Source organism: Hyperolius riggenbachi, chromosome 1 (assembly GCF_040937935.1).
Source record: "Hyperolius riggenbachi isolate aHypRig1 chromosome 1, aHypRig1.pri, whole genome shotgun sequence".
NCBI classification, from domain to species: domain Eukaryota; kingdom Metazoa; phylum Chordata; class Amphibia; order Anura; family Hyperoliidae; genus Hyperolius; species Hyperolius riggenbachi.
The window spans coordinates 464,222,869-464,249,381 of NC_090646.1; the positions used below are offsets into that span (position 1 = coordinate 464,222,869).

Here is a 26,513-nt window from a genome sequence, read left to right on the forward strand (position 1 = left end):
CACACCAGACTCCATTGTCTGACATTCATCCTCTTCAAACATCCAGTTTCACACACATGACCAGTTTTTTTTGTGTTCCACTGAAGAATCATTAGTCATAACTTTTCATTTCATAGAATATCAGTTAGAATAGATACAAAGACACTCCCGCCCTTCATACTCAACCACTTTGGGGCCAAAGTAAGTTGGCTGGCTGTAATTTCAAATAATAATAATTACTAATACTAATACTTACTAATGTAAGTTCAGAATAATTTGAAGTACAGTGGCCTAGCAATAGGGGATGCAGAGGTTGCGAACGCACCAGGCCCTTGGAACAGAGGGGCCCACTCAGGGCTGGTTCTAGACTTTTTTCCTGCCTGAGGCAAACTTGTGACGATGCACCCCGTTTTGGAATAATCACACAGCACCCGACAATATACTCTGCTTCATTTAATGTTCTCACATGACATGCTGCAGCTCAACACAATAGCACACTGGCTGGCTGTGAGTCTGTGACCAACAAACTGCTCACCCTCAGCCACTCCATTTCTCCTCAGGAAGGTAGACACAGTACAAAAATGCTGCCCCTGAAATCTCTGCGCCTGATGCAAATGTTTCACCTTGCTTCATGAGAGAACCGGCCCTGGGCCCACTAGGGACCCTCCCTCAACTGCAGTGTTAGCTCTTCAATGGTGCTATGCTGGTAATGATCATTTCAGTATATGCTTTGAATAGTGGTAGTCCCCTCCTCTGCTTACACATCTTATACTGTAGATGTCCTTGGCAGGTTTAGTTGCACCATATGAGTTGTTATGCATAGAATGTTTGGTGAGCGTAAAGCCGCTTAGCTACACCACTGTTGATGTACCTATGTTAAAGGAATACTTAAGTCATGTAAAAAAAATGACTTTTACTCACCTGGGGCTCCCCTCAGCCCCCTGCAGCTGAACGGTGCCCTCGCCGTGTCCCTCCGATGCGCCTGGTCTCGCCAGCGGCCACTTCCGGTTTGGCCGTCACCGGCCGACAGGCTGTGAACGCGGCTGATTATCCGTGTCCCCGGACGCTATAGCGCCCTCTATAATGCTATTGCGTCCGGGGACGCGGATAATCAGCCGCGTTCACAGCCTGTCGGCCAGTGACGGCCAAACCGGAAGTGGCCGCCGGCGAGACCAGGCGCATCGGAGGGACACAGCGAGGGCACCGTTCAGCTGCAGGGGGCTGAGGGGAGCCCCAGGTGAGTAAAAGTCATTTTTTTTACATGACTTAAGTATTCCTTTAATTTGCTTTCCATGAATGCTTTATTATTTTTTTTCTGTTTTACCCATGGGCACAAGTATTTCTGGAATATACTGTATAAAGTTTTTCTGCTTTGCAAATAAGTATCCAGTAGAATCCCGGTTTTATCAGGAATTCAACTAACAAGCAGTCTCAACCAACCAGTACAAATTCCTGGCAGTACTTACAGTGGTGAAGGCCAATTTCTTGGGCTGTTTGTTGGCTCTGTTGTGCTTAAAGGACTTTTGAGACTAAAAAAAATCTCCTACTTTCTTAGATTGTGGCCTCCGTTTGCCCCCGTTCTCTGATTTTCCACTACTATGCCCTCTGTTTTCAGGCCTTGACTAATATTAGTCATGACCTTTGATCTGGAACTAGCTGCCCCTGTGCATGCATAGTAGCATCCCTTCAAAGGCAGACAGCGATGTCCTGACTCCCGGCAGCTTGCCTCCAGGCCCAGGGCTCATTCACAACACTTCAAGCAATGCATGTGAAGCCACGCCTCCAAACCATTACAGGCAGCTGTGAGGAAAAGAGCCACCGGGAGTGAGCACAGCACTGTCTGTGCAACTGAAAGGACGCTACTGCACATGCATGGGGCAATTAGTTCCAGACTCATGGTCATGACTAATATTAGTCAAGGCCTGAAAATGGAGATCAAAGTAGCGGAATGAATGCGAACGGGGAAAATGGGGCATAGCCTGACAAGATTACTAACACAAGCAGGTACTGCAGTAAATTGTTTTTTTTTTAGCTTCAACTTTCCTTTAAACATTGGGTTCCATGGCTCCCCCAAGGTTACTATACTGTATTTTAACATTTAATACAGAATTCATGGTATGTTTATAGAGTGGGGTATAGCAGTATATTATCTAGGCCTATTTTTAACATTAAGTCTCATGCAACCAGAAAGCACATTTATCCAGTATGAGCCAATCCCCATCTGGGCCGAATAACCGAGACTCTACTGTATAATGAAATAATGAAGGGTATATGTATGCAAAACGAAATATAGTACACTACTTTTTGCATTTTTTATGATGTGGTAATTAGACTGAATAGTGATCATACTTTACAGGCAAGAATTGTAAGACCAAGACTGTAAAAACAGTCCAAACCTTATATTAAGAGTTCATTAAGATATGTACATGCTACAGTATTTAGCTGCTAATACAAGTTACATTTTCAGTCTAAAACCCCAACTGCACAATTTTTTGTTCCTCTAACTAACCTGATGCTATACACCCCACCATCCCCATATTCATCTACTGAGGACCTCATCTGAGTGTCACTGTATACGCAGCAAGATAGTCTTCCATTTTGGTGTCAATCACTCGCCCCATCCCACAAACCCCCATCCCCATCATAGTCAATACTGATGTGCCGCCGAGAGATCTATATTGCTGGATCACCACAGCTGTGCACAGACAGTCCTTTGTTTTCTCTCTTACCTGTCCCACAACTTTGTGTGCCGTGGCACATCTCCCCACCCCCCTCTTGGTTTTGTTTTAGTCAGCTGCTAAGTCAATGAAATAACAGTCTGAACTTTACAGCCCTTGTCTTATCAGAACTGTTTTCTAAGCTAAATAGAAATGTTTTGGCTTGTTTTGGCTATTTACTTTTCAAGAGAGCTGGGGCTGGATTTTACTGCCTCATTTTCATGAATAAAAGCACTGGTTTATTAACCTTTGTCATGAAAAAAACAAAAGAATTAAAAGACACCGCAGACAATTTATTATTAGGACTTGTGCTATCTGTAATAACTCTTTTATGGATTAGTATGCAGCTGCATGCAGATACCTAGCAATAGTTTTTTTATTTTCCAAATGAATCCAGGACAGTGTTATTATTATTATTATTATTGATTTATAAAGCGCCAACATATTCCATGGCGCTGTACAAAGTAAGAAATAAACATGGGGCATCATAACAATACAAACAATGGTGTACACTATTACAGGGAGTGCAGAATTATTAGGCAAGTTGTATTTTTGAGGAATCATTTTATTATTGAACAACAACCATGTTCTCAATGAACCCAAAAAACTCATTAATATCTGTAATGAATAGCAGAGACACAGCCGCGCGGGCAAACGGCAGGGCCGCTGTCTCCTCGTTCAAGCCGGCGGCGTTTTCCATGCAGCAACATGTCACTGGTTCGCCTGGTTCTTCTAGTGCACACAGATGGAGAGCTACGCGCGCGCCAGGCGACAGGACCTTTATGCCAGCAGAAGGGGAATCAGCTGATCAGGCCGATCAGCTGATCCCAGCTGGACTCCGGAATGGCTGAGTGGCTGGGGCGGTGCTGCGGAGCGCTGCAAGTATATATAGGACTGGCTTGTCAGTTGTAGGTTGTCTGCCTTTTGCGAATACTCACGTGTGAGCACTCAGACCTCAGTCAGATCTTACAGTGTGTTAGAACCAGTTGGAACTGGGAATTCACACTTAGCCAGATTCCGCTCTAGGATATTACTGTGTTATACTTCAAACTAGTTCCTGGGTGTTGAGACCAAGGACCTTACACCTAAGTCTAGGATATTACCGTGTTATACTTCAGACTAGTTCCCGGGGGTTGAGACCAAGGACCTCACACCTAAGTCTAGGATTACTGTGTTATACTTCAGATTAGTTCCCGGGTGTCGAAACCAAGGACCTCACACCTTAGACTAGGATTGTGCTATATTGATACTTGTTATGATCTCTAGCTTTGCTGACCTCTCTTCTGCTTTCTGATTCGGTACCTCGCATATTTGATTACCCGTTGCCAACCTTGCCTGTACCCTGACACCGAATCAGCCTTCTGTCTCTGTACCTTATCTGCTCGTGTGTTGCCGGCCTGGCTTGTATGACCCTTCTGGCTGTCACTCGTTCCTTGAGTGCACAGCCTCTCTGTACTCCTTGTGACACCAACTCTATAGGTATCCATTAGCTGTAAAGGCTACCAGCTCCTCAGGAAGTCTCCTTACAGTCCAGTCAGGGGACTTTACCTACAGGAGTCCACTGGCTGCAGTACAGTCTGATACCCAGCCCATCAGGGAATCCCTGGCTGCAGTACAATCTCCATCTCCTCCTCTTAAGGAGATTAATATCTACACCGTCAGAGGCCACCTGCTCCTCAGGTGTCCACTGGCTGCAGTGCAGTCCAATTCCCTGCTCTTCAGGGAATCCTTGGCTGCAGTAATGTCTGTATCTTCCGCTCCTCGGGAGATAACCTTTCTTACTGTTGCACCAAATACTCACATTACATAGCTGTCCTGTGTCTAGCTATACTTGTATTATTGGTGATTCTGCAGATCACCATATGATCAGGTATAATATCTGTATTATTGGTGATACTGCAGATCATCAATAATCAGATACACTCTGTGTGCTGACACCGATCGTTACAATATCAAAGCTGAATATTTTTGAAAGTAGTTTTTAGTTTGTTTTTAGTTGTAGCTATTTTAGGGGGATATCTGTGTGTGCAGGTGACTATTACTGTGCATAATTATTAGGCAACTTAACAAAAAACAAATATATACCCATTTCAATTATTAATTTTTACCAGTGAAACCAATATAACATCTCAACATTCACAAATATACATTTCATACATTCAAAAACAAAACAAAAACAAATCAGTGACCAATATAGCCACCTTTCTTTGCAAGGACACTCAAAAGCCTGCCATCCATGGATTCTGTCAGTGTTTTGATCTGTTCACCATCAACATTGCGTGCAGAAACAACCACAGCCTCCCAGACACTGTTCAGAGAGGTGTACTGTTTTCCCTCCTTGTAAATCTCACATTTTATGATGGACCACAGATTCTCAATGGGGTGCAGATCTGGTGAACAAGGAGGCCATGTCATTAGTTTTTCTTCTTCCTTTATACCCTTTCTTGCCAGCCACGCTGTGGAGTACTTGGACGTGTGTGATGGAGCATTGTCCTGCATGAAAATCAGGTTTTTCTTGAAGGATGCAGACTTCTTCCTGTACCACTGCTTGAAGACGGTGTCTTCCAGAAACTGGCAGTAGGACTGGGAGTTGAGCTTGACTCCATCCTCAACCCGAAAAGGCCCCACAAGCTCATCTTTGATGATACCAGCCCAAACCAGTACTCCACCTCCACCTTGCTGGCGTCTGAGTCGGACTGGAGCTCTCTGCCCTTTACCAATCCAGCCACGGGCCCATCCATCTGGCCCATCAAGACTCACTCTCATTTCATCAGTCCATAAAACCTTAGAAAAATCAGTCTTGAGATATTTCTTGGCCCAGTCTTGACGTTTCAGCTTGTGTGTCTTGTTCAGTGGTGGTTGTCTTTCAGCCTTTCTTACCTTGGCCATGTCTCTGAGTATTGCACACTTTGTGCTTTTGGGCACTCCAGTGATGTTGCAGCTCTGAAATATGGCCAAACTGGTGGCAAGTGGCATCTTGGTAGCTGCACGCTTGACTTTTCTCAGTTCATGGGCAGTTATTTTGCGCCTTGGTTTTTCCACACGCTTCTTGCGACCCTGTTGACTATTTTGAATGAAACGCTTAATTGTTCGATGATCACGCTTCAGAAGCTTTGCAATTTTAAGAGTGCTGCATCCCTCTGCAAGATATCTCACTATTTTTGACTTTTCTGAGCCTGTCAAGTCCTTCTTTTGACCCATTTTGCCAAAGGAAAGGAAGTTGCCTAATAATTATGCACACCTGATATAGGGCGTTGATGTCATTAGACCACACCCCTTCTCATTACAGAGATGCACATCACCTAATATGCTTAATTGGTAGTAGGCTTTCGAGCTTATACAGCTTGGAGTAAGACAACATGCATAAAGAGGATGATGTGGTCAAAATACTCATTTGCCTAATAATTCTGCACTCCCTGTATACAAGATACATAATTAGTGACAAAATAAAAAAAATGATACAAAATACAGAATACAAAATACAGAAATGGTCATGACAGTGATAAAAGTAACATGATAAATAAAATGTATAATGATTTCCAAGACACACAAGGGGAGAGAGCCCTGCCCTTGTGAGCTTACAATCTAAAGGGAATGGGGGAGGAACAGTGGCGGCTCCAGGAATTTTTTTAGGGGGTGCTATGCAGGTGCTGAACCAATTTCCAGGGGAGCGGACGACCTGCGCCACGGCAAAAAATGGGTGTGGCTACAGCCTGCGTCGCACGAAGTGCGCCACGGCGAAAAAATGGGCGTGGTCATGACCGGGTGAGGGCGGGGCTAACTGTAATTTAAAGAGAACCCAGGGTGAGAGTGATATGGTGGCTGCCATATTTATTTCCTTTTAAACAATGCTAGTTGCCTGGCAGCCCTGCTGATCTATTGGCTGAATTACACCAGAAACAAGCATGCAGCTAATCTTGTCAGTTCTGACAATATTGTCAGAAACCCCTGACCTGCTGCATGCTTGTTCAGGGTCTATGGTTGAAAGAATTAGAGGCAGAGGACCAACACGGCAGCCAGGCAGCTGGTATTACTTAAAAGGAGATAAATATGGCAGCCTCAATATTATTCTCACCTCGGGCTCCCTTTAAAAGTGCAACGCAAAGACAGAGGGCCCAAGTTTTGGTGACCCTTTCCCCACAAAATTCACATAATTGTGCAGGTTTTCTCAAGAAAATACACGTAATGTGAGCAGATTTGAACAAAAAACACGTTCAATGACCCCAATATGCACAATCGTTATCAGATATGACCCCAATATGCCCAACCGTTATCAGATATTACCCCAATATGCCCAACTGTTATCAGATATGACCCCAATATGTACTACCGTTATCAGATATGACCCCAATATGCACAACCGTTATCAGATATGACCCCAATATGCACAATCCTTATCAGATATGACCCCAATATGCACAATCCTTATCAGATATGACCCCAATATGCACAACCGTTATCAGATATGACCCCAATATGCACAATCCTTATCAGATATGACCCCAATATGCACAATCCTTATCAGATATGACCCCAATATGTACAATCCTCAGGAGATCTGACCCCAATATGCACAATGCTCAGCAGATCTGACCCCAATATGCACAATGCTCAGCAGATCTGACCCCAATATGCACAATGCTCAGCAGTTCTGACCACAATCAGCAGCACCACCTGAAAAAGAAAAGAAAAACCCATTTACTCACCTAGTCAGAAGACCTCCTGTTCCGACCTCCTCCTCTTCCGACCTCCTTGTGGCGCGCAGCTCAGCTCCCACGATCCTCTTCCTTCCTGCAGCAGCCTGCATTACCCGGCATGCAGGGCTACGGGAAAATGGCCGCCCGAAGCCCTGCACTGCAGACTCCAAGTCTGCAGAGCAGGGCTTCGGGCGGCCATCTTACCATAGCCCTGCCTGCTGCTCCGGGCTGCCGCTGTGAATTGACAGTCAGTTCACGCCAGGGGGTGCTTTGGGGTTGCTTGGAAAAATTTAGGGGGTGCTTGAGCACCCCCAAGCACCCCCCCCTGGCACCGCCACTGGGGAGGAACGAGGAGGGGTAGTATACAACAAATATATAGAGGCAGTGTGTTAAACAAAATGTTTACACTGAGGGTGACTTTTTGAGACTGCAATCACTCAATCGCTAATTTACTAACGTTTCTGCAACTCCTATTGTATTCCAATATGACTCAAGTGATCACAGCAATGTGATACCGCATGCATGAAAAAGAGGCGCTGGGAAATTCGGGAGTCCAATTTCAGCTAGTAAAATATTGTTAAATTTACAGATATTCTTCGTTTTTAAATTGTAATTACGATAGTGAAGTATCAGTAAATAATATTGATATTTCACTAAAACTAAACCTAACCCTATTCTCACACAGAACCCTTCCTCTACCTATGCCTAGCCTTAACCCCCCCCCCCCCCGCCAGCCGATGCTTAACCCTAAATTCCCCTTGCCTAAATGAAAGACTTCCCCCATGCCTAACCTTAAAACCCTCCCCACGGATGGCTAACCTTAACCGCCCTCCCCTTCCGCTGCACGAAAATGATAAATATCAAGAACAAGCCTGCTACTAGTAGCCACATTATTAATTGTGGATGGCCCTGAAGATATTTATGAGATGCTGTGGGGTGTCCAAATTTTACACGCTTACCAATATTTTCTATGGATGCCCACGCCATGGGGCGCCAACATTTCTGCCGCTAATGGGTGCCAAAATTTCCTGCTTCCTGTTTTACCACATAACTGCAGATAAAATATAAACTATCAACTCCAGATACTGTATCTTTCAAAAACTCAAGCACCTCCCCGAAACAGGAGCACAGTGGAAATGGTTTATTGTGGAACATCACTGATACCCTACTCTGGTCTTGTAGCTCATGCCACAGTCAAGTGAAGGAACATTGAGAGTTGGAAAAGAGTGACTTGACATTGAAATGTCTATTGCTGTGTTGTAATTATACTGCCTGAGCCTGAGTTCTGTTTAAAGATTAAAATGCAAAAGAATAAACACAGATTCCAGACTTCGTAAACATGTTTTGTAAGAAGTCAGTAGTGAAGAATAAATCTGTGCAGTCATAGAATGTATCTTTTACAGCAATACGCTGTTAATATATGTCAATTCAAACGTCTGTCATTTATATGAAAGGCCAATAACCATATAAATCAAGTTTAATCTAACCTTGGGTGATTTAGCATGCATACACAGCACTTTGACGGCTCCAGGAAGTTTAATATTAAACTCCAGGGAGTGCTATTCAGCAGAAAGCATAGAAGGATAATGGTCAGACACTGGCGTTCTCTGGGATTGTCTTGAGGAAGCTGTCTACGTGCAGATATGCAGGAGTTTTCTTTTCCAGCTCATGATATTAGAAATAAAAAATATACAGCTGATGAGTTACAGGATTTACACTTAAAACATAATTTTACACCTAGAAAAAAGCAGGGAAAAAAATTAAGGGCCCTTTTACGCTTGCAGCTAATTCCTGCGTTGCGAACCCTATTTTACCACAAGGGGCTGCAAAAGCAATGAAAGTCTATGGAGACTTTCACACTTATTGCGGTTCTTTGAGGTCCACTGGAAGTATCTGAGTCACACAAGGGCAGCAGCACCTTAACGCATGGTGCTGGAAGAATATGGGTGACACACATAGTGTAAACAATGGTGCACAGTGCGTCGCACTTGTGCGGACTGACAGAAATCCCAGTGACGTACTTCCTGCCCAGAGTGGGGGCTGGTACTATGCATACTATGCATATGACCCTGACGCACTGTGCACACATAACAGAGAGGTTTTTTGCGGTGTGATGTGGCAAGAGCAAAAAACAAGTGTATAGCCAGCCTCAAGGTACTTATGTTTAATCTACTGCATTTTCATAAGTGGATAAGAAATGATACCAATAAAACAAGGCGTCCATCATTATGTAGCTTTACCCCTCCTTATGTAGCAGACAGCAACTCATTCATTCCAAGTGCACTCCCAGCCCATTCCAAGTGCACTCCCAGCTCATTCTAAGTGCAGTGCTCTCCCTAGGCTCTTTTAGCCGGGTGCTTCACCCGGCTGATTTGGGTGACCACCTGGCTGTCATCGGTTTGCCACTTAATCCTAGTATGTTGTAAACAGAGCTGCACCGGCACTGAATTCTCCCTTGTGCTCCACCCAGCTACTTTTTTATGCCACCCAGCTGGAAAAACAATCTGGGGAGAACACTGAAGTGTACCCTCAGCCCATTCCAAGTGCACCCCCAGCCCATTCCAAGTGCACCCCCAGTCCATTCCAAGTGCACCTCAGCCCATTCCAAGTGCACCCCCAGCCGATTCCAAACGCACCCCAGCCCATTCCCAGTGCACCCCTGCCCATTCCAAGTGCACCCCAGCCCATTCCAAGTGCACCCCAGTCAATTCCAAGTGCACCTCAGCCCATTCCAAGTGCACACCCAGCCGATTCCAAACGCACCCCAGCCCATTCCAAGTTTACCCCCAGCTCATTCCAAGTGCATCCCTTAGCTCATTCCAAGTGCACCCCCAGCCCATTCCAAGTGCACCCCCAGCCCATTCCAAGTGCACCCCCAGCCCATTCCAAGTGCACCCCAGCCCATTCCAAGTGCACCCCAGTCAATTCCAAGTGCACCTCAGCCCATTCCAAGTGCACCCCCAGCCGATTCCAAACGCACCCCAGCCCATTCCAAGTTTACCCCCAGCTCATTCCAAGTGCATCCCTTAGCTCATTCCAAGTGCACCCCCAGCCCATTCCAAGTGCACCCCCAGCCATTCCAAGTGGAAACACCTTGTTTGAGCACCTTCCATCAGGTAAACATTTTAGATCAATCTCCATACAAACAGACTGAAAACCAGCTTTTTCCCATCGACCTCTGAATACTCCTTGAAACAATTAACACTATGTACAAATTGTTTAAATATCTGTAAGGGCTGGTTCACATTGGGACGATTCTTCAGCGCATTGCTGATTGCCAGTGATCAGCAAGGCGCTGCTGCAATGTATCCCTATGGATACATCCACAAAATATGGGAGGCGGCGCACATTAAAAACAAGCTGCTCAGGGTTTTTCAAGGCCAGTCCCAATGCCCTGTAATGGTGGAAAGTCAATAACAACAGAAGAGCCCAGCGCTAAGTAAGTTTAAGATCCTGCGTGCTCACATCAAAGAACAGTCACAATACCTGCTGCAGTGATATCCATATAGTATGCAATGATCTATGAGATCAATTTACTCACGGCCAGCAGGATTAATCAGTGAGGAGCCTGGATCTGCCTGTATCGGTGCGGAGAAGCCGCGCGCGTGGAGAGAGTTCACCGCCGCCTGTAAGATCCAAACACGGCGGCCGGATATGACGTCAATCCCTCTGTGCTCCACACTGCGTTCCAAAGGCCGTCGGCTAGAGCTTCCCGGACGCAGGGGCGAGAAGATACAAGAAACAATAGTGCAGACTGTGCCCACAGTTGAAGGACTGAGCAATACACATATACACTTACTGGAAAGTTTCTTGTTGAATAGCATGTAAAGGATAATACAATTGAATTGAAAAGTAATGTTGTTGTGTTACACAATGACACAAATGGACCCCAGCCCAGTCTAAGTGCACCATTCTACTCCATGTCCCACTCCCAATGCCCAGCAGTCAACCTGCTATCCATTCCATGTGCACAAATCCTGTCCTGTGTGCTCTTACTAGAGAACTGATTCAAAACATTAGCTCCTTTAAAACAACAGACCAATGTGAACACTATTATGTACTGTGGAAAACACTTAGTAGTATGCCTACACTATATAAATATAGAAAATAAATCTAAAATCAATTATTGAACACAAACATAGATAAGCGCTATAAGAGCTTTCTAGATATAAAAAGCAGCTTTTCTCTAGGCCAAACTGTCTATTTCAAGAACACAAATATGAAAGGTCTTAGTAATGTCTGCCAACCAATAATTATGATAGTAGATCCAATATTTAGCTAATGTATTGATTGACTCATACAAGCACAGTATAAACTGACCTGCCTGAATTGATCCAGCCACCACTGCTATGTACAGCTACAGGCTTGTAACTTTGAACAGTACTCTGGCAGGGAGATCCCTCTACCTACACTTCCAGGTATCAACACAGGGAAATTGTGTTTTTTGGTGGCAAGTCCTTGCATTTCTATAAGAGAGGAAATGGGAGTGCCTGCCATGTCTGACTCCAGACTGTGTTTGCTTGGTTTCTCTGTATCCATTGAGGTGGATAAATATCCCGCTACCTTCTTGCATGAAACTCTTTTTCAGGCAAAAAAATAAATAAATTGCTAAGCACTGTATGGCTGAGGCAATCCCAACATTAACGGAAAGGAAAAAATACTCAAGGATACCATGCCCTATAGGAAACGGGTGTAAATACAGAGTGGAATCTGTTTTTAACCAAATTTGGACCACATAGACAGGTTCTGTAGGCACCTTCACAGAGGATGAACACTATCTATCCTCATTCTACTTTTCAGTAGAATAATGTATAGAGTACAGAAATACTGAAACAGGACTGTGCTGGCCGACCCACCAAGATGAATTTGGGTAGGAGTTTTCTTCTGGGGCAGGGGGGGGGGGGGGGGGTCTCGTTTTCATTTTTCTTGACATTTCTGAGTTTGGCTTGTCTCAGAACCTAAGTTTGATATACTGTTATGTCACTTCCCATATGCGTGCCTAACATGTTGTTTCTTATGCACTACGTAACTCCAATCTCCTGTTTAGTACTGGTATAAGGTGCTACATGTAATTTTCTTGCAGAAGTTTTGGCCATGCAGTCTAGGACCATATCCTCCTGGTTCGAAATTACCATCTGTCCCAGTTTCACATCACTAGTATGGGAGACTCTGCCCATTACTCTCAAGGACACTACAGAGAAGTAGAAGAAAAAGAGGGGTACATCAAGGGAGTCTCACAATGAGTATTTTCCTCACAAGAAAGTTGAAAAACCATTGGTAAAGATGTCTCCACATGGTTAAACTTGCTGATTCAGGGAACCTATTTGAAGGTTTCAGAGGATGAAAAATTTCAGATGATTCCTTTATTGCTTGAGGTCTCTATAGATGTTGCTCTCAAAAAATTGACTTAGCATGCAGATCAGATGTTTCTGTAAAAAAATCTGTCAAACTGCCCACTTGTTACAGGGGTGTGATTCAGACACTACTGCAGCCAAAACGATCTACAGGACTGCCAGTCAATTGGTATTGTTTAAAAGGAAATAAACATGGCAGCCCCCATATCCCTCTCATTTCAATTGTCGTTTAAGGAAATGTAACAAGGAATAGGATTTGGGTGTTTTTGTTTTACTTTTTTTTCCCCCAAAGTACTTTCTTATAACTATGTTCACATTACAGATCATTAAAACATGCTGGAGTATTTTCCAAAAGTTTTACCCCTCCACCCTATTTACCCTCCACCCTATAACACACCCAACAACATCCACCCAAACACAAACACTTTATTTCTGCTGACTTTTGATTGGTTACTGCAGAGAATTTCTACTATTAATAATAATTTCTAATAATAATAAATAATCATAAATCGGCCGATTTCTCATACATGTTTAATGAGAAAATCAAAAACTAGCATGCATCTAGTTAACCATCATCCTTTACCCGCATATATTTCACATGTAATGCAGGCAAATTATCATTACCATGCATCTCATGTTTCAGAGGTCCACTGTACTTCACTGATTATTAGCTGGTACTTAATATATTTACATGTAATCATCTTGAGACTGTATAAATATTGTATGGGCAGTGAGATCACTTGCAGAATTATTCTGCACCATAACTGAGCACTGTGAACCACTTCGGGACCGGTGTTCCAACATTTTAGCATACCCGACAGAATAGCATACAAATGCTACTGAGCATGTGCAAAGTCATGCAGGGCAGACATTAACCCCATAATACCCATCAGCAGCATTAACCTTTTCAACCCCAGTTAGCTGCCTGTGTGCCGGCCGCCCTTATAGAGAACCCGAGGTGTGTTTAAAGAATGTTATCTGCATACAGAGGCTGGATCTGCCTACACAGCCCAGCCTTTGTTGCTATCCCAAACCCCACTAAGGTCCCCCTGCACTCTGCAATCCCTCATAAATCACAGCCGTGCTGTGAGGCTGTGTTTACATCTGTAGTGTCAGTCTCAGCTGCTCCCCCGCCTCCTGCATAGCTTCGGTCCCTGCCCCCGTCCCTTCCCTCCAATCAGCAGGGAGGGAAGGGATGCAGGCGGGGACTGGAGTTCTGCAGGAGGCGGGGAGAGCAGCAGACTGACACTATAGAGATAAACACAGCCAGCTCTGACAAGCTGTCCGGCGGCCGGATCCCGTCTGTGGCTGGCTGGGCTGTCTCCCCCCTGTGTGGCCAGGTGTCCCCCCTGTGCGCAGCAGCCATCACTCACCTTCCAGGCTCTAGCGATGAGCCGCAGTAGCCCCCTTTTTCTCCAGCCGGCATCTCCGCTCCAAATGACGCTCAGGCCGGGTCGCGGCTTGATGATGTCATCAAGCCGGGACCCGGCGCTGACGTCAGACGGAGCAGAGATGCCGGCCAGAGCAGAGGGGGGCGCCGATCGTCGCTGGAACGGCAGGGAGGTGAGTGGATCCTCTTCTTTCCCCCCTGCCATCGCTGCTGTCACAGTGGATCACTACGATCCGACGGCGATCATAGTGATCACGTGATCAGCAGCCATACGCGATGGCTGCTGATCACTCGGGGGAGATGCCAGCTGTCATATGACAGCTTAATCTCCCCCTCCGGGTGCGCACGATTGCGTCGGGACGGTTTGTTAGCGCTGGACGTTGAATCAACAACCGGTCAGAACGGTACCGCCACCTCCTGGACGTTGATTCAACGGGCCTGGTCCGCAAGTGGTTAAAAATAATGTAAAAATAATGCATAGTCTGGATTCAGGGGCGTAACTAGGGGGGAGCAGCCAGTGCGACTGCAGGGGGGGGGGCCCAGAGGTGTGGGAGGGCCCCAACTACTAACCTTCCCTTTCTCTGATACTCCAGATCAGGGTGTTTGTGGCTACACTTGTTATGGGTAAGAAGATCCTGATTGCCACACTTGTTTAATGACCCTTGTATGATGGACCCCCATGTTGTCAGAGTCACCAAGGAAGGCAAGAGAAGGGTTGTGAACATTAAAGGGGCCCCATCAAAGTTTTGCGGGAGCCCCCATGATTTGGAGTTATGACCCTGACTGGATTCACACGGTCATTTGCATAATGTATGCTTTATAATGAGTCTGAAGTGCAATAGAGACTGGACATACACTTAAACCACTTCCCAACTGAGGGGTTTTACCCCCTGAGCACCAGAGCAATTTTCACCTTCCAGCGCTCCTTCCATTCATTCGTCTATAACTTTATCATTACTTATCACAATGAAATGAACTATATCTTGTTTTTTCCGCCACCAATTAGGCTTTCTTTAGGTGGGACATTATGCCAAGAATTATTTTATTCTAAATGGGTTTTAATGGGAAAATAGGAAAAATGTGGGAAAAAATTAATTATTTTTCAGTTTTCGGCCATTATAGTTTTTAAATAATGCATGCTACTGTAATTAAAACCCATGAAATTTATTTGCCCTTTTGTCCCGGTTATAAAACCGTTTAAATTATGTCCCTATCACAACGTTTGGCGCCAATATTTTATTTAGAAATAAAGGTGCATTTTTTTCAGTTTTGCGTCCATCCCTAATTACAAGCCCATAGTTTATAAAGTAACAGTGTTGCACCCTCCTGATATAAATATTTAAAAAATTCAGTCCCTAAGGTAACTATTTATGTATTTTTTAAATTGTACATTTTTTTATTTTTTTTTTAATAAAAAAAAAAAAGAAAATGGGGAGTGTGGGAGGTAATGAGTTAATTTTTTGTGTATAAGTAATTCATTTGTATGTGAAAAATGTTTAGGGTGTAGTTTTACTATTTGGCCACAAGATGGCAACAGTAACTTTTTGTTTAATGCGACCTCCAAGCGTCCTTACGGAGGCTTGGAGGAAGTACAAGGAGGCTGGTAATGTATTTTTTTTTCACAATGATCGCGCTGCTCATCGGCAAAGCAGCGGATCATTGCGGGGCTTAGATCAACGAACGGGAAGGGATTTTCCCGTTCATTGATCTCCGGGCGAGCGGCCGGTGGCGTGTTTACGAGCGGGAGCGCGGGCAGCGGCGGGAGCGCGGAAAGTACGGATTTCTCCGTCCCTGGGGGTTAAAGGATGGAAAAAGGGACGGAGAAATTCGTACGGGCGGGGGTAAAGTGGTTAATAGAAAGCCTGCATGCAGAGAGTTAAAGTGGACCTGAACTTTTGCACAGGACAGGAGGAAAACACAGAGAAATATACTCTGTGTGTCTAATCACTAGTTGTAATTTGATCTCTCCCCTGCGGCACATGACTGCCATGGCAGAGATGGCAGATAAGCTCATTTGAAAGCACAGGGTGTTAACATTATATCTGCTTCCATGAAAGCAAGAAGTAGAAACAGTGATCTATTTTAGGATTTGTATCATCTGTAACAAAGAAATGTTTTCTTTAAAGGTTATCATGCTGTTGCGTAACTTTTATGCTAGGTACACACCATACAATTTAGATCGATTTTTCGATCTTTTCTTAATTGATATTCATACAACTGAATGAAAATCGATTAAAAAAACAATCAAAAAAAACAATCGACAAATCCATCAAACTTCAGATCAGACATGTTGGAAATAATTGATCTGGTAGAAAATTGTATGGTGTGTACCTAGCATTAGAGCAGAGAGGAAGTTGAGTTCAGGTCCGCATTAAGATTAAAATTAAATAATGGAAAGTAGATGATCTGGTCTAAACGTAATCTCTATTTAGATACGTGTTCTGTTTATAGACCCTGTTTACTGGGGTTTATATTTGAATGTTTGATAAAAAATCTAGAGTCTAGATTACATAAATGACTGTCATTTCAGCAATTAGGCCTAGTCCTAATATCCTATTATCATATTTTGATAAAGATGTGATATGTTGGTATGATTGATATGAAAATAAAATTGTACTATGCTTACAAAATATCTATATGTTATACAAACAATTCATATAACTGTACACTGAAATATCCCTGCTACTTAAATAAAAATCTTTGAGGCCCTGTTCACACTGCTCAGTTACATTGCAGAACAATTCTGCATGCACTGTCCATACAATTCTATGAGCCTGTTCACAATGCTGCATTGTAACTGATCACATTGTTCTAACTCGCTGTATGCAGACATGCAGGCTTAGTCAAAGCATCCCTGATCAGTTAACAAGCTCCCTGTATAATAACAAAGCATTGGAAGTTACATGCTATACAGTAAGGTTACCCACCACAAACAGAGCTTTGAGAGACATCTTACCTGTGAGCTGAAACAACTAAGAATGAGACTGTCTGTAAGCAATAGACACTTTCATCTCTATTTATACAACCCATTATAACTACCAAAGGTTGAGCTATAAAAGTGGGCAAAGGTTATTTTGGTCACGTGTACCAGTCTAATATTTACACTGTGTGGCACAAATATATTTACACAGTAAGGCATATTACCAAGCTCTGTCATTTCAAAGTGATACTGAACTCACTTGAACTTGAAAATTGGGCTAAATCCGAGCAGTCTTTAGCCGGACATATACTTGCAAGATGTAGTAAACAAATCATATCTGCCTGATATTGGTTAACTACTACCTTGCCACAGTATTCCACTGGAAATTAGATTTCAGCAAAGATCGCCAGGCAGCATGGTGGCGTAGTGGATAGCACTCTTGCCTCACAGCGCTAGGTTCCCGGTTCTAAACCCAGCCGGGGCACTACCTGCATGGAGTTTGTTGTTCTCGCCATGTCTGCATGGGTTTCCTCCGGGCAATACAATTTCCTCCCACATCCCAAAAAGCTACACATAAATTAATTGGCTTCCTTGTAAATTGGCCCTAGGCTATGGTAGGGATTAGATTGTGAGCCTCTCTGAGGGACAGTTAAGTGGCAAGGCTAAGTATTCTGTACAGTGCTGCAGAAGATGTCAGCACTATATAAATACTAAATAATGATAAATAATAATAATAATAAAATCATGTTGGCCTAACATAGCACAGCTTTTCCTCACCAATGTCTGATTCTCAAAACAACTAACTGGACCTAAAGGACAACTATCGTGAAAAATGTAAAATACATGCACACACATACAAATAAGAGGTATGCTTCTTCTAGAGGAAAATAAGCTATAAATTATTTCTCTCCTATGTTGCGGTCACTTACAGTTGTTAGTGGAAATCTGATGGAACCGAAACGTTCGTTTTTGACTAGTCCATGTTTTCTCAGGGGATGCTCTGCATTTCATTTATTCTTTACAAAAGCACTCCCCTGGAAAGGATCTATATAAAAATACCTATTTACACACCTCATCCTATTTGCATACTATTCTGCCAGTTGGACTGAGCAACTGCCATTCACTAACTTCTTTGAAAAATAAAGAAAACTGTGAGAATCCCCCATGAGTAGATGGGCTAGTCCAGTGATCTGAAAACTTGGCTTTCCAGCTGTTAAGCAAGTACAAATCTCACAATGCATTTGCCTTTATGAATCATGACTGTCTGTCAGACTCCTGCAATGCATTGTGGGACTTGTAGTTCCTTAAAGAGAACCCGAGGTGGGATTTAATTATGTTAGTGGGGCACAGAGGCTGGTTGTGCACACTAACACCAGCCTCTGTTGCCCCATGGTGTGCCTCCAGGACCCCCCTGCCCACTGCTATACCCTCCGCAGTGCTAGCGACACACAGCGTGTCGCCAGCACAATGTTTACCTATGCCGTGTCTGTTAGCGCCGCTCCCCCGCCTCCTCTGTATCGGCGCTACCCGCCCGCGTCCCTTCCCTCCCGCTGATTGGAGGGGAGGGACGTGGGCGGGGTAGCGCCGATACAGAGGAGGCGGGGGAGCGGCGCTGACTGACACGGCATAGGTAAACATTGTGCTGCCGACACGCTGTGTGTCGCTAGCACTGCGGGGGGTATAGCGGCGCGCAGGGGGGTCCTGGAGGCACACCATGGGGCGACAGAGGCTGGTGTTAGTGTGCACAACCAGCCTCTGTGCCCCACTAACATAATAAAATCCCACCTCGGGTTCTCTTTAACAGCTGGAGAGCCAAGTTTGCAGATCACTGGGCTAGTCCAAAACCTGCCAGTAATTTATAGCACATTTTACTCTGGGAGAAATGTACATTGTTTATGTGTTGTCTTAAATTTTGCAACTTTTTGCGATAGTGGTCCTTTACCTACTTGCGTACCAATCGTCTCTGGACCCTTACAGACCAGAGCCTCCTTTTCTTATTTTGCAGTCATTAGGTGATTGGCTCACAGTCAAAAAAATGATGCCAAACAGAATGGAGTTTACATTGCTCTCTACAATGTAGCATCAACCAGTTCAGGAATTACACACACAGCAGTTATGATACATTATTACTATATGTTACTGTTAAAGTGTTACTTTTAGGGCCCGTTTCCACTAGTGCGGTGCGAATCACCGAGATTCCACCGCTGACGAAATCGCATGCGGATGCGATTCCGCGTGCGTTTTTTGCCGCGATTTCGCATGCGATTTCGCATAGGCAGGGTATATGCGAATTTAACCATGTCACTGCCTGGTTCAATTTGCATTAGTTTTCGTGCGAATTTGCACTCGAAATCGCGGCAAAAAACGCATATGCGTTTTCCCTATTAAATACATAACCTGCGAATCGCCTGCATTCCTCACGCAGGCGAATTCTGCAGGCCCTACCGTGCAGAAAAATCCTGCACAGAAAAATCCTGCACAGAAAAACTGACAAGTGGAAACAGTCTCATCCACTTGTATTGGTTATGCGAATCCGCATGCAGACAACGCATGCGGATTCGCTCTAGTGGAAACGGGCCCTTGGGGCAGTTTTATACCTGTACATATACAAAGTAATGACTCGCACACCAGCCAGAGTAAGTTGCATAAAGATATGTATTAACCACTTCGCATCCAGACTTTTTCCCCACTTATTGACCAGAGCAGTTTTGACAGTTTAGCTATGTCCTTATTTAATCAGAAATAACGTTATCCCTACTTAGGACACAGAAATGAAATATATATTGTTTTTTTTTTTCAAGACAAACTAGGCTTTCCTTGTATGCCATTTTTTTCCCTCAAACAATTTTGTTTTCTATGAATTTTTTTCATTATTTTGAAAAACCCTTCGAGGTGAAATGGTTAAGATAGAGTAACAAAGCCCCATAGGGTAAACAACCTCATATAGATCAAGTTCATATACAGAATCTTCTCAAAAAATTAGCATACTGTGATAAAGTTCATTATTTTCTGTAATGTACTGATAAACATTAGACTTTCATATATTTTAGATTCAAATACACGCAACTGAAGTAGTTCAAGCCTTTTATTGTTTTAATATTGATGATTTTGGCATACAGCTCATGAAAACTCAAAATTTCTATCTCAAAAAATTAGCATATTTCATCCGACCGATAAAAGAAAAGTGTTTTTAAAACAAAAAATGTCAACCTTCAAATAATTATGTTCAGTTATGCACTCAATACTTGGTCGGGAATCCTTTTGCAGAAATGACTGCTTCAATGCGGCGTGGCATGGAGGCGATCAGCCTGTGGCACTGCTCAGGTGTTATGGAGGCCCAGGATGCTTCGATAGTGGCCTTAAGCTCATCCAGAGTGTTTGGTCTTGCGTCTCTCAACTTTCTCTTCACAATATCCCACAGATTCTCTATGGGGTTCAGGTCAGGAGAGTTGGCAGGCCAATTGAGCACAGCAGGGCCGGCCTTAGGTTTCACAGCGCCCTGAGCGTAACCTAGATTTTGTTGCCCCCCCCCCCCCCACATTCATCCTCTTCTCGTGTGAGCGCACCACACACATACACTAATGGGGGGGGGGGGCTTAGTGCCAGTGTAGGTGCCAGGATTCTGGGAGCAGGAGAGAAGGACTCGTCGTCACTCAGGACATTGTCACAGGGCTGAGTGGCACACGTGCTGCGCGCTTTTCTGCAGCAGCCTGAGACTCAGCGTGCCTCCGATCATCCTGATTCCTGACATATAGCTATAAGCCCCCCCCCCCCCAGTATAGGTAGCCAGGCATAGGTGACCCAGTAAAGGTAGCCAGCTACAGATTCCCCCCAGTATAGTTTAGCCAGGTAGGTGCCCCCAGTATAGGTAGCCAGTATACTTGCCCCAGTATAGGTTAGGTAGGCATTTGTCCCAGCTATAGGTTAGATAGGTAGGTGCCCCCAGTACAGGTTAGATAGGTAGGTAGGTACCTGCAATATAGGTTAGATAGGTAGCTGCCCCCAGTATAGATTAGATAGGTAGCTGCCCCCCAGTATAGGTTAGATAGGTAGGTGCCTCCAGTATAGGTTAGATAGGTAGCTGCCCCCCAGTATAGGTTAGATAGGTAGCTGCCCCCCAGTATAGGTTAGATAGGTAGCTGCCCCCCAGTATAGGTTAGATAGGTAGCTGCCCCCCAACAATAGGTTAGATAGGTAGCTGCCCCCCAGTATAGGTTAGATAGGTAGCTGCCCCCCAGTATAGGTTAGATAGGTAGCTGCCCCCCAGTATAGGTTAGATAGGTAGCTTCCCCCAGTATAGGTTAGATAGGTAGCTGCCCCCCAGTATAGGTTAGATAGGTAGCTGCCCCCAGTATTGGTTAGATAGGTAGCTGCCCCCCAGTATAGGTTAGATAGGTAGCTGCCCCCCAGTATAGATTAGATAGGTAACTGCCCCCCAGTATAGGTTAGATAGGTAGCTGCCCCCCAGTATAGGTTAGATAGGTAGCTGCCCCCCAGTATAGGTTAGATAGGTAGCTGCCCCCCAGTATAGGTTAGATAGGTAGCTGCCCCCAGTATAGGTTAGATAGGTAGCTGCCCCCCAGTATAGGTTAGATAGGTAGCTGCCCCCAGTATAGGTTAGATAGGTAGCTGCCCCCCAGTATAGGTTAGATAGGTAGCTGCCCCCCAGTATAGATTAGATAGGTAACTGCCCCCCAGTATAGGTTAGATAGTTAGCTGCCCCCCAGTATAGGTTAGATAGGTAGCTGCCCCCAGTATAGATTAGATAGGTAGCTGCCCCCCAGTATAGATTAGATAGGTAACTGCCCCCCAGTATAGGTTAGATAGGTAGCTGCCCCCCAGTATAGGTTAGATAGGTAGCTGCCCCCAGTATAGGTTAGATAGGTAGCTGCCCCCCAGTATAGGTTAGATAGGTAGCTGCCCCCCAGTATAGGTTAGATAGGTAGCTGCCCCCAGTATAGGTTAGATAGGTAGCTGCCCCCAGTATAGGTTAGATAGGTAGCTGCCCCCCAGTATAGGTTAGATAGGTAGCTGCCCCCAGTATAGATTAGATAGGTAGCTGCCCCCCAGTATAGGTTAGATAGGTAGCTGCCCCCCAGTATAGGTTAGATAGGTAGCTGCCCCCCAGTATAGATTAGATAGGTAGCTGCCCCCCAGTATAGATTAGATAGGTAACTGCCCCCCAGTATAGGTTAGATAGGTAGCTGCCCCCCAGTATAGGTTAGATAGGTAGCTGCCCCCCAGTATAGGTTAGATAGGTAGCTGCCCCCCAGTATAGGTTAGATAGGTAGCTGCCCCCCAGTATAGGTTAGATAGGTAGCTGCCCCCCAGTATAGGTTAGATAGGTAGCTGCCCCCAGTATAGGTTAGATAGGTAGCTGCCCCCAGTATTGGCTAGATAGGTAGCTGCCCCCAGTATAAGGTAGGTAGGTAGGTAGGTAGGTACCCCCCTCCCCTCCTCCTCTCCCCTCCCCTCATAGTGGAGGGGGGAGCCACGGGGAGGGCAACCCGACCTCTCCCTCCCTTCCTCTCTCCGGGCCACCCTCCGTGCTCCCCCCTCCGATGCAGCAGAGAGAACAACTCACCTCCCTGGTTCCGATCGCCGGCGCCTCTCACTTGCCGCTGGTCTACTCTCTTCTACATAGTTACTGATACACACTAAACTTCCTGTTAAGCAGGAAGTTTAGTGTGCATCAGTGACTAATGTAGAAGATACCAGCGGCAAGTGAGAGGCGCCGGCGATCGGAACCAGGGAGGTGAGTTGTTCTCTCTGCTACATCTGAGGGGGGAGCACGGAGGGTGGCCCGGAGAGGAAGGGAGGGAGAGGTCGGGCTGCCCTCCCCGCGGCTCCCCCCTCCCATCACGGCGGCCGCACGGACATGTTTGCCCCCCCATCACCCCCAGCAGCGGCACCAGGGGGCGGAGCGGGAGGACCCAGCTGGGGCCGCAGCGGAGCCTCCACGTTTAAACATGCGGCCAGGGGACAGGAGCGCCCCCTGGAAGCCGGCGCCCTGAGCGATCGCACCGGTCGCTCAGGTCAAAGGCCGGCCCTGGAGCACAGTAATACCATGGTCAGTAAACCATTTACCAGTGGTTTTGGCACTGTGAGCAGGTGCCAGGTTGTGCTGAAAAATGAAATCTTCACCTCCATAAAGCTTTTCAGCAGATGGAAGCATGAAGTGCTCTAAAATCTCCTGATAGCTAGCTGCATTGACTCTGCCCTTGATAAAACACAGTGGACCAACACCAGCAGCTGACATGGCACCCCAGACCATCACTGAATGTGGGTACTTGACACTGGACTTCAGGCATTTTGACATTTCCCTCTCCCCAGTCTTCCTCCAGACTCTGGCACCTTGATTTCTGAATTACATGTAAAAGTTGCTTTAATCCGAAAAAATTACTTTGAACCACTGAGCAACAGTCCAGTGCTGCTTCTCTGTAGCCCAGGTCAGGCGCCTCTGCCGCTGTTTCTGGTTCAAAAGTGGGTTCATGCTTCCATCTGCTGAAAAGCTTTATGGAGATGAAGATTTCATTTTACAGCACGACCTGGCACCTGCTAGCGACACACAGCGTGTCGCCAGCACAATGTTTACCCCATAGAGAATCTGTGGGATATTGTGAAGAAAAGTTGAGAGACGCAAGACCCAACACTCTGGATGAGCTTAAAGAGAATCTGTACTCTGAAATTCTTACAATAAAAAGCATACCATTCTATTCATTATGTGCTCCTGGTCCCCTCTGTGCTGTTTCTGCCATTCTCTGCTGCAAACCTGGCTTGTAATTGCCAGTTTTAGGCAGTGTTTACAAACAAACTAACCAGCTTCTAATAGGCTCAGCTAAGCAGAGTGTGTTAGTCACACAGAGCCTGCAGGGGGTGTGTACAGCTTCTAGCTAATCACAAGCAGCCCTGCACATTCCAGTCTGACTGCCTCAGCCTGACTGTGCCGACTATAGAGAGAAGATTAGATCATATAACAGAGATAACACAGCTACTGTGCAATTAGGAAAAGCTGCAGTAAGCCAGACCACATTAGAAAAGGCATAGGAACTTATAGCATAGAAGAAATAAAGATAAACAATTTGTTACAGAGTCTCTTTAAGGCCACTATCGAAGCATCCTGGGCCTCCATAACACCTGAGCAGTGCCACAGGCTGATTGCCTCCATGCCACGCCGCATTGAAGCAGTCATTTCTGCAAAAGGATTCCCGACCAAGTATTGAGTGCATAACTGAACAGAATTATTTGAAGGTTGACTTTTTTTGTTTTAAAAACACTTTTCTTTTATTGGTCGGATGAAATATGCTAATTTTTTGAGATAGGAATTTTGGGTTTTCATGAGCTGTATGCCAAAATCATCAATATTAAAACAATAAAAAGCTTGAACTACTTCAGTTGTGTGTGTTTGAATCTAAAATATATGAAAGTCTAATGTTTATCAGTACATTACAGAAAATAATGAACTTTATCACAATATGCTAATTTTTTGAGAAGATCCTGTATATCAAAAACAGCAGTGTACACAATGACATACAGTGGGGTGGAACAACAAGATTCCCCTTGGAATAAACAGCCTCCACAGGGAGCGTGATGCTTTGATTGCTTAACAATAGAAAAGTTCACTTAAGTAGCATATACATACAGAAAAGTAATGTCCCATAGGGGTTAGAAATACCCTGACAGCGCCGTTTCGGGGGGTCCCTTCGTCAGAGGGTATCAGTTAGAGGCTCCTTAGGCTTTTATACCTGGCCAGAGCGTTGTGCTGCGATGCTCCGCCCCCTTGCATCGCAACACCAAAAAATAGATTCATATGACCCTGCGTCAGAGTGCTGTACAGGAAGTACATCACTGGAATTCCCGGCTTCCCTGTTGTATTTGCGCCATTCCACGCAAGCGCGCCCTGCTGCCAAACTATAATTTTTTGCTTCACTCATTGATTTCCATTAATTCTGTTGCCGCTGCATCGGAAGTCGCTGCCTCGGAAGTTGCACGGAAGCGGTGAGTCGGCAGTGAATCGGAAGCTTCTGGTGCAACACGACGAGACGCGGTTAGTGCATTGGACCCCATACACTTTCTTTGTTGTTGCGTTACCCTGCTTGCAGAAAGGGTAACACAACAGAAAAAAAAGTGTACAAGTGTGAAAGGGACCTCAATGGACTCCTGGCAGAATTAGATTAAACTATCATTGTGGACAGTTCAATAATTTACTCTGTGTTAATCCCTCTGTAAATATTTTGTAGCTGTTCCTGAGCTAACATAATAAGAAAACAACATTTTGGTTGAGCTCACACTTTGGGCTTGATTCACTAAACCGTGATAACTCCTATCATGGTCGTGTTAGCGTTTTTGCGCACAGTTTTGCAGATTTGCGCGCAATCGCTGATACAATTCTTGATTGCGCACGAAAGCGCACGCAAAAACGCTAACACGGCCATGATATGAGTTATCACGGTTTAGTGACTCAAGCCCCTTGTGTGTTGCATTATTTACGGGTTATAACGTTGGTGTAACTCAAAGCTCACTCGGCACGCTAAAACTTGCACATTATTCACAAAGCATTAAAACATAATGTCCATGTTTTCAAACACATTATCCAGACACACTGTAAAAAGTGTCTGGTCTGCTACAACACAGAGATGTAAACACGCCCTTACAATTCTATGGCCAGCAAGTTCACATGCGGCAACACAGCACAATGCAATGCAGATTTTATGATCCCATCCTTAAAGGAAACTAAAGGTGAAAATAAATTGATGAGATAAACAACGGTATCTATCTCCTACTCCTTAAAATGAATTTGATAAAATCCTGTAATTTTATTTTCTGTGTATCAGCTAAGATGTATTGTTTCATATGCTGACAAAGTCTTTTAGTGTCCCAGAAGCTAAAATATATGACCTATCGACCTTTTTTGAATCTGTCCCCTGCTCTCAGAAGCAAGGAAAGAGTTTTATGGCTGTAACTCTTTATCAGTGAGGGTTATGCTATGGTCTGACTAAGTCCCAACTTGAGAGAAATTATTACTTGAATACCTAAATGTTAACTCTTCCAGGCAGAAAAGGTAAAAGGAAAAAAAGGAACACAGTCTAGTTATTTGTATGCTTAGCACTGTACATGTCTAGCTCACCATGTCACATGCCACCTTGGGTATGGTGAATCTGTAGCATGACCATCTGTTTTGTTGCCTTGGTAGCAATAGACACATTGGCACATTTTACCACTTGGGTTGAATCTGTCAATTATCTATTCTTCTTCCTTTGCTATTAAGTTATTGTTCAGTCAGTGGTGAGTATTGAACCCGATAACGACTCCCTCAGCCAATTATCAATTGTATGTATGGCAGCCTTCGACCACCAACCCGTGAGAGATCTGCCCAGCGAATCAACTCGAATCAACAGGGATATGTGAGGGAGCAGGCTGATGTACTTTATTTACTAGTTGAACTCGATGGACATA

At 44.8% G+C, this 26,513-nt stretch overlaps 1 protein-coding gene across 1 annotated transcript in view; it reads right to left on the bottom strand.

Moving 5' to 3' along the window:
* DAO (D-amino acid oxidase) overlaps positions 1-17,115 on the bottom strand; it is an 82,626-nt gene extending 65,511 nt beyond the window's left edge. Inside the window, exon 1 of the mRNA XM_068239563.1 lies at positions 17,094-17,115. The gene's annotated coding sequence lies outside the window, so the exon portion shown is untranslated. The remainder of the gene's footprint in view (positions 1-17,093) is intronic.
* Between the last annotated feature and the right edge of the window lie 9,398 nt (positions 17,116-26,513).